At 39.2% G+C, this 9,245-nt stretch overlaps 1 pseudogene; it reads left to right on the forward strand.

The window, feature by feature from the left end:
• The first annotated feature begins 3,552 nt into the window (after positions 1 to 3,552).
• The window catches only part of LOC125931293 (dynactin subunit 6-like), a 14,338-nt pseudogene continuing 8,645 nt past the window's right edge, over positions 3,553 to 9,245 (forward strand).

Genomic DNA, 9,245 nt, shown 5'->3' on the forward strand with positions numbered 1-9,245 from the left:
TTTCTTTTTAGTGTATCACTTAGTTCTCTAATTTTCCCCTCATACTCCTGGATATTTTTATCTCTCTTTCTCTCAGCTTCCTCTTTTTCCATAACTTTATCTTCTAGTTCACCTATTCTCTCCTCTGCCTCTTCAATCCGAGCCGTCGTCGTTTCCATTTGATTTTGCATCTCGTTTAAAGCGTTTTTCAGCTCCTCCTGACTGTTCCTTAGTCCCTTGATCTCTGTAGCAAGAGATTCTCTGCTGTCCTCTATACTGTTTTCAAGCCCAGCGATTAATTTTATGACTGTTATTCTAAATTCACTTTCTGTTATATTATTTAAATCCTTTTTGATCAGTTCATTGGCTGTTGTTATTTCCTGGAGATTCTTTTGAGGGAAATTCTTCCATTTGGTCATTTTGGATAGTCCCTGGAGTGGTGGGGACATGCAGGGCACTTCCCCTGTGCTGTGGTGTATAACTGGAGTTGGTGGGTGGAGTCGCAGTCAGACCTAAAGTCCCACCGCTGGGGCTACAGTCAGACTGGTGTGTGCCTTCTCTTTCCCTCACCTAGGGGCGGGATTCACTGTGGGGTGGCGTGGCCCGTCTGGGCTACTTGCACACTGCCAGGCTTGTGGTGCTGGGGATCTGGCGTATTAGCTGGGGTGGGTAGGTAAGGTGCACGGGGGCAGGAGGGGCAAGCTTAGCTGGCTTCTCCTTAGGTGATCCACTTCAGGAGGGGCCCTGTGGCAGCGGGAGGGAGTCAGACCCGCTGCTGGAGGGTTGGCTCCGCAGAAGCACTGCGTTGGGTGTTTGCACGGAGCAAGCAAGTTCCCTGGCAGGAACTGGTTCCCTTTGGGATTTTGGCTGGGGGATGGGTGAGGGAGATGGCGCTGGCGAGCGTCTTTGTTCCCTGCCAAGCTGAGCTCTGTCCTCCAGGGGCTCAGCAACTCTCCCTCCCTTTGTCCTCCAGCCTTCCCGCTTTCTGAGCAGAGCTGTTAACTTATGACCTCCCAGATGCTAAGTCGTGATTGCTGTCGGAACACACTCCGTCAGGCCCCTCTGCTTTTGCCAGCCAGACTCAGGGGCTCTGCTTGGCCGGCAGGCTGCCCCTCCTCCCCGGCTGCCTCCCGCCAGTCCGTGGAGCGCGCCCCACCTCTCCGCCCTTCCTACCCTCTTCCGTGGGCCTCTCGTCTGTGCTTGGCTCTGGAGACTCCGTTCTGCTAGTCTTCTGGCAGTTTTCTGGGTTAGTTAGGCAGGTGTAGGTGGAATCTAAGTGATCAGCAGGATGCGCGGTGAGCCCAGCGTCCTCCTAAGCCGCCATCTTCCCTCCCTCCCCTCTCCTTTTTTTTTTGACTGTGTTAGCTAGTGGTATGCCTATTAATATTTTTCAATAAACCAGGAAAAACAATGTTTTTCTCTTTTACATATCATTACTACTTTATACTTCCTTGTTTTATATTTATTATGTTCTTCCTTGTAGTTTTTAATTTTACCTTACTGTTTTCTTAACTTTTTGAGATATAAAATTAATTCACTTCTTATTACTGTTTGTTATTGATAAAAGAGTAAGACTGAATTCTCCTCTGACCATGGTTTTCATGTATGACAAAGATTCTGATAGATATATACTAATTTCACTATATCTCTTTTTAAATTCCATAATTAGCATTGTAGTCTCCCCATACCCAAGTGTTGTTTAGTAGGTAGTCAATTAATTTTTAGGAGGAATGCCATTTAAAAGAAAACAGAGGCTTGGAGATAATATCGAAGGCCTAATATTCATGTCATTGGAGTCCCAGAAATAGAGGAAAGAGTACAGTGTTGAAAGATTATTAGATAAACTAATGGCTGAAAACTTCTTCAAATTGGTAACAATAACAAACCAACTAATTTAAGAAGATCAGGGAATACATGCCCATACCCACAATAATTAAACTGCTGAAACACAGCACAAATAAAACATATTAAAGCACACAGAACAAAAATGACACACTACCTATAAGAGAACGGCTAAACTCAAAAATACAAGAAACAAGTATTGGTAAGGATGTGGAGAACAAGGAACCCTCTTGAACTGTTGGTTGGAATGCAAACTGGTGCAGCTGCTCTGAAAAACAGTATGGAGGTTCCTCAATACTTTAAAAATAGAACTACCTTACTATTCAGTAACTGCACTACTGGGTATTTATCCAAAAAATACAAAAACACTAACTCAGAAGGATACATGCACTTCTATGTTTATTGCAGCATTATTTACATTAGCCAAATTATGGAAACAGCCCAAGTGTCTATCGATAGATGAATGGATAAAGAAGATGTGAGATACACACACACACACACACACACACACACACACACAATGATTAGTTTTTAACATAGCTCCTTAAGTAGTTTTTACTTTTTTGCTATAAGAACCAGTTGAATGTGTCTGATAATTACATTATTTTATCTCAAAGTGTAAAGATATATTTTACTCAAGTTTATACTCACAGAATCAAGAATATGATTTCAAAGATGAATGTAATAGTCATGTACAAGTGAATACATCAACCTCAGCAAGGAACAGACAGCTCTCTGGCTCCGATTTACATTTTGGGATATTCCTGCTCTGTGCATTTCTGTGGTCCACTTCCCCTGTGCCCCTCCATAGTATTCCCACTATAGTCCCATTTTCATTTCAGAGCCTACAGGTTGTTTTTTGTCTTTGTTATTTTCAAAATTTTATTTATATACTAGTTAGTTGACATATAGTGTAATATTGGTTTCAGGAGAATTTAGTGACCCATTACTTACATATAACACAAAATGTTCATCATAACAAGTGCCCTCCTTAATACCCATCACACATGTAGCCCATTCCCCACCCACCTCCCTCCATCAAGCCTCCATTTGTTCTCTATTGTTAAAGTCTCTTGTCGTTTGTTTCTCTCTTTTTTTCCCCTTTCCATGTGTTCATCTGTTTTGTTTCTTAAATTCTACGTATGAGTTTGGTTTTATTTGTCTGCTTCCAACATGAAGTTGTGAAATCCATGATTATGACAAAAAATGTTTCTTTCATCTGGGCATATCCAGGGTCCAGAACACCTATGGAAATATGGTAGGCAGAAATATTTTCTCTCATAATAAATTAATATTTTATAGATGAGACAGATCGGGAAAATGTGCACTTGCAATAGGACTTAATATAGTGGGTGATATTTTTGTAGGTATAGTTTCTTCTCAAGCAAACTTGTAGGGTACTGTGAGGCTTTCTGGGATAATCTCATTAACAAAAAAATTTTTTTTAGCAGCACCACCTGCTATCTAGTAAAGCTCTCATTATAAAGCCTGACTTAGAACAGTGTTTTCCCAACACCTCAATCATTCATGTGATATAAATTTAGTACTTAAAAGATATACTCAAATCCATATTAGTATTTCTTAATACTTTCATTTATATTCTATCTATCATCTTTTAGTCAAACTCAATGTAAAGGAAATTTTATATCACTACTGAAAATACAAAACATGCATTATATGCTATGGTAAATATGTTCAGAAATTAATTCCATGAGAGACAGGGGCCAAACTATGGTGGAGAAGGATGCAAAGACAGTGAAGTTTGCTCTTGGAGCAGTTGTGTGTGTAGAAAGTGAAATGTGGGTGATGTAACTATAGGACCTAGGACAGTGATCCACTCTAAAGCACAAATTATTGCAGAAGCCAGGCCAATAGGTATTGGTGAGGATTACCTAATAGAAGAACAGGTAGGTGCTTATCATAAATGCTCGACCTGATAATATCACCCCTAATGCTGAAGATCTGGAACTAAAATATCTATGATCATTGGCACTAATAATGTGTTAGAAATTGGCTGTTATTCCCAAGCCATGAAAATGGAAGACAATAATGTTATTGAATCAAAAGCCAGTGTGGGCAGAAAGGTAATATTGAGAAGCGGTTGCATCATTGGGACTTGTTGCAACCTGAATACATTTGAGGTCATCCTTGAGAATACAGTGATCTGTGGTGCAGATTGCCTTCACGGGGTGCAGACTGAGCAACCACAGCCCCAGATACCACAGCTGGATTTCCTGAAGATAAGCTTGCCAACCTACCACAACCTAAAGAAGACTATGAAAGGAAGGTCAACACCAGTAATGTGTGAAGACAACAGTGAGATACCTCCTAAAGACTTGGTAATAAGATACCCCCAGAGAGTTAAACTACTTAAGTCAACATGTGGCAAGGTAGTATCAGTTTATCTATCAAGACTTACAGTACCTCAAGACTCACCACTTTTGGTTCAATTGCAAGCTTAACTGAACCACCTTCTGATTTGCTAATATGGCCTCCAAGCTATCATTCAGAGAAAGGAGGAACTCTGGATGAGAGCACCAGAATTCTACTCTGCACATAGTAAATTTAGAGAAGCTTTCTTATTTATACATTAGTCTAATATGAATATGGTTTGTATAGTTTGGCCCCCAAGTCTGCCAATTGTCTATGAGTTCTAAATATTCTGATAAAATAGTTTCTGACTCTTTAGGACAAAGAACCAATCAAAGCCCAGACAGTGTATTGTGCAGACATCACTCTTTGGGGCTTCTCCACAGCCAGACTAACAGCCTTCTCTTACCAACTATCTCACTGAAACTGAACTCAAACTTCATCACAGACATTCTAGGCAATTATGCTAAGCGGTAGGACAGACCCTGACATGCTTGTGACATAAAAAGCAGCAACTGGCAGGAAGATAGAAATGATTTTATCAATAGCGACTTACTGCAATGTGGCCATAGCTCTTGCGTCAAGATAACAGACTTTCACCAGGTGAATAGTATCATGTCTAGAAAGGGTACTTCACACTGTTCTCTTATTCATCCATGAACACACAGTATAGTAGTTATCTATGCTGTGTAGAAAATTACCCCCAAAATGTAGAAGCTTATTATCTTTTGAGCATTTACTATCTTACACAGTTTCTGCAGATCAAATATCTAGGAATGGCTCAGCTGGCAGTTCTGGCTCAGTGTGCCTCATGAGGTTTCTTTCAAGAAGTCAGTCAGACCGGTGGTCATCTGAGGACTTGAGTGGGGCTGGATGGTCCACTTACAACATGACTGCCTCACAGGGCTGTTGGCAGGAGGCCTCAGTTCCATACCAGGTGAGCCTCTCCACAGGGCTGGTGGGTATCCTCATGACATGGCAGTTGGCTTCCCTCAGCTTCCTTCAGATCCAAGTGAGGAAGGACTCAATCCCTAAAGTTGCACACCATCACTTCCACTTCATTTTATTTCTTAGAAGCAAGTCACTAAGTCCATCTCACAGTCAAGAGGGAGGGGATTAAGCTCCACCTTTTCTACCTTTAGAAGGGAGGAGAATCTAAGAATTCATGTTCATATACTAAAACCACCATCACAAACACACATATCCATTTATACCTGGTATTCTCACTAGTGCACAATCAGCACCTCTCAAGGGTTTCCACATTGAGGAAGATGGGTTCAGGAAGGACTTCTCTTTATTAATGGGAATGGTACATGACATCATCCGAGGTCTTCACCCTATAACGTTCTGTAAATACCACCATCTTAGACATTTAAATTTTTGTCCCAAAATATACCATATATTTCATTAAGCATAATTTAACTTCTCTAGACTTAACAGAAATTATTATAAATAAAATCATGAGGGATAAAAAATTTAACTCCATGAAATAAAAATTATAAAAGTTTAAAATTAAGAATGAAATATAAATAATACATGTAACTGATTTCCCTTTTACTAAGCATTCTGTAAATGCTGTGTCATTTAATCTTCCTAATAGCCATTTTGTGTACCACTCAATTGTTCTTGGTTTCCACCTCTTGCCTGAGTGCCACTTTTAGAAAATAGAAAAGGGCGCCTGGGTGGCTCAGTTGGTTGAGCGTCCAATTCTCGGTTTCAGCTCAGGTCGAGATCTCACGTTTCATAAGTTCAAGCCCCACATCAGGTTCTAAGCTGACATCATGGAGCCCGCTTGGGTATCTCTCTCCCTCTCTCGCTGCCCCTCACTGGCATGTGCTGTCTCTGTCTTTCTCAAATTAAATAAACTTATATAGATATAGATATAGATATAGATATATAGATATATAGATATAAAGAAAATAGAAAAAAGAATGCTCAAACAAAAGAACAAGCTCTTTGAAATTAGACAGGATTTAATCCTAATACCTGCCATCTACTGCTATCCAACATTGTAAAGTATGAAAATCCCCACTACTGTTCCTCATAGAGGAATAAATAAATATGTAAAACAACTAGCACAGTGCCTAACAAATAGCAACACTCAAAACTACCAGCTATAATTATTGTCATTATTGTTTAAAAACAGAAAAGAACATTAATGATTTTAGATTGGAGCTTTACACATTTGTCACACATTTTCTCAGATGTTTAAAACCCTCTTTTCTTGTCAAAACCACTAGGCCCAGAGAAGTTAAGTGATATTTTCTTGTGGATTCTACTTTCTAATTTCCTTCCTGAACCCTCAGCCTGTATCCTACTCTACTTCCAGCCATTACAAACTACTCCAAGTTCCCTGAAACCAGCAAGTTCTCACCTCCACATTCACTCTTTCTTCTGTACACACACATGCTGGATGATTCTCTATTTGTTAATCAAGCTTTAATTTCTCCACCATTCTAAATTTTATGAGTCCCTTTGTTCATTGTCTCTCCCCCTAGAACCAAATATTGATGAAAGCAGGGGATCTGACTATTGCGCTCTCAGCTGTACCCCCAAACCCTGAAAGACCTATAGTAAATGACCACCCATAAATATTTAATGAATTAATTATCTGTCCCTTGAACCAGTCTAGGATACACAGTTTGGTGCATATGGGGCTTCCACTTGAACTCTGGGAAACATGGAAACTGGGGAGGGTTATCTTTCTGGGAACGCCCATCATCCAAAGAGGCAATACAACTAAGGCTTCAGGCTTCTAGGCTCAGACCAGTATGGAATAGGTCAGCCTTTATCTCCTCCTCTTGTTAGTTATCATGACGAGCTATTAGAAACTGCTCAACACATTCATTCATTCATTTATTTATTCATTTATTCAGCACACACTTCTTGGATGTCTCCTATACTGATAGGCACTGATTTAGGGGTCAAGGATAAGTCATAAACAAGTTACTTCTATGAGGCCACAGGTGAATGAACGGGCAGACAAATACCTGTCTGCTTATAACACGGTGCTGTTAGGACCATGACAAGGAAAGTACTGGGTTCTAGTATCAGGTTCTAGGAGTGGTTGATGTTCTTCATTTCATGTTGTTTGTCTCTAATACTGAAGCCTCAGTCATCAAGTCCTGAGGCATCCTTCTGGAATATTCTTCATGTTTCTATTCTTGCAGGCTCTGCAATGCTTGATCTGGCCTGGATTTCACAAGACAAATACTGGAATCCTGAGGTTTTTTGCCAGAGGTGGATCTTATCAACATCCAGAGTATTTGATAATAATAATTAAAAAAATAATGATAATATCAGCTACCGCTTGTTTTCAAATATACTTATAGATTCTTATTTTATTCATTGGTTTATAATCCATTATTATTATTATTCATTGTGATGCTCAACATGTCCCATTTTAAAACATTACCCATGTGGGGCTCCTGGGTGGCTCAGTCAGATGAGCATCCAACTCTTCGGTTCGCTCAGGTCATGATCCCACAGTTCATAAGTTTCAGCCCCACATTGGGCTCTGTGCTGATGGTGCGGAGCCTGCTTGGGATTCTCTCTCTCTCTCCATCTCTCTCTTCCCCTCCCCTGCTCATGCTCTGTCTCTGTCTGTCTGTCTGTCTCTCTCAAAATAAATAAATAAACTTAAAAATAACGTAATAAATAAATGAAACATTACCCATGTGCCAAGCACAGTACTAAATGCTTTCTTTACTATGTCTAAACCTTGCCACATACCCATTAAGAAATTCCTATTTTTTATGCCAATTCTACATATTGGGTAACTGAAGTTAAGGTAAATGTAGGGAATTGTCAAGTTATAGTTCCAGTAGAAAATGGTGGTTCAAAGTGCAGGCTCAATTCTAAATACCATTCTATACTAAAAGAAACCTGGTCTCCTCGGAAAAATGGCTGATTCCAGGGCTGGCACAGCAGAAGTACAAAAAGAGGCAGGAACATCTCGCTGCACCAAAAACGGTTTCAAAGAAAAATAGACACATATCAAGAAGACACAGGAGCAGGAATCAAGGGGCTTTCACTGGCCAAATCTGGGGAAATTCGAGCATCAAAATAAATCATGATTGTAATGGGTTATTATACACTGAATAAAATATATATCCATGAACCAATACTGAAACATATGAAGACATGAATAATTAATAAATGACGGAGAGAGAACAGCTCTTCGTTGCAGAAGAATCCTCACCAGTAAAATGGGGGGGAAATACTGGAGTTGGAAACACACACTTTTTACACCATCATATATTAATGGATTCAGTCAAGAATCGTCAATGGGTCATAGAACACAATATTACCATAGCCTTCAAGTATCTCCACACAAAATATTTAAGTGAACAATGGGAAAATATTAACTTTACATTAGAGTAATCTGATGAATACTACCTTAGCCAAGAGATCAAATTTAATATTGCCAATTACAGAATAAATGGATATTATGTGCCAACTTATATAATGCACTGCGAAGGATATAGTATCACTTTGTGGTATTCCTGACAGAAACGCATACGTGGAATCTAATCATAAGCATAGAATCAGGTAAACCCAAGTTGAGGGGCACTCTAGTAAATGGTTTATACTTCTCAGAATTGTTATGGTTGTGCGAGACAATAAGTTTGAGGACTTATTCCAGAGGGAATAAGAATAAAGTGTAATAACAATGAAATAAAATGCATGATAGTAGACTGGAGAGAAGAATGGACAAACCATAAAATTTATAAAATTTTCTACAAATAGCATTATTGAGATAATTGGTCATATTTGAATAAGGTCTATAATGAGATGTATAATACAGATATATAACCAATGTTCATGTGTTGATTTTCATAATTGTAGTGTGTTTATGCAAAAGGATGTCCTTGTTCTAAAGTATTTAGAATACTAAATATTTAATGTATCTATAGCTTACTGTCAAAGAGATTAGAAAAATTTGTATGTATGTGTATCTTTGTGTAGTGTGTGCAAGGAGAAGAAAAAGAGGAGGGGAAAAAGAGAGTGAAAGACAGGGAGTGAGAAAGATAGTGAAAGATAAAAAATATGCA

This window comes from Panthera uncia, chromosome X, assembly GCF_023721935.1.
Source record: "Panthera uncia isolate 11264 chromosome X, Puncia_PCG_1.0, whole genome shotgun sequence".
Lineage (NCBI taxonomy): Eukaryota > Metazoa > Chordata > Mammalia > Carnivora > Felidae > Panthera > Panthera uncia.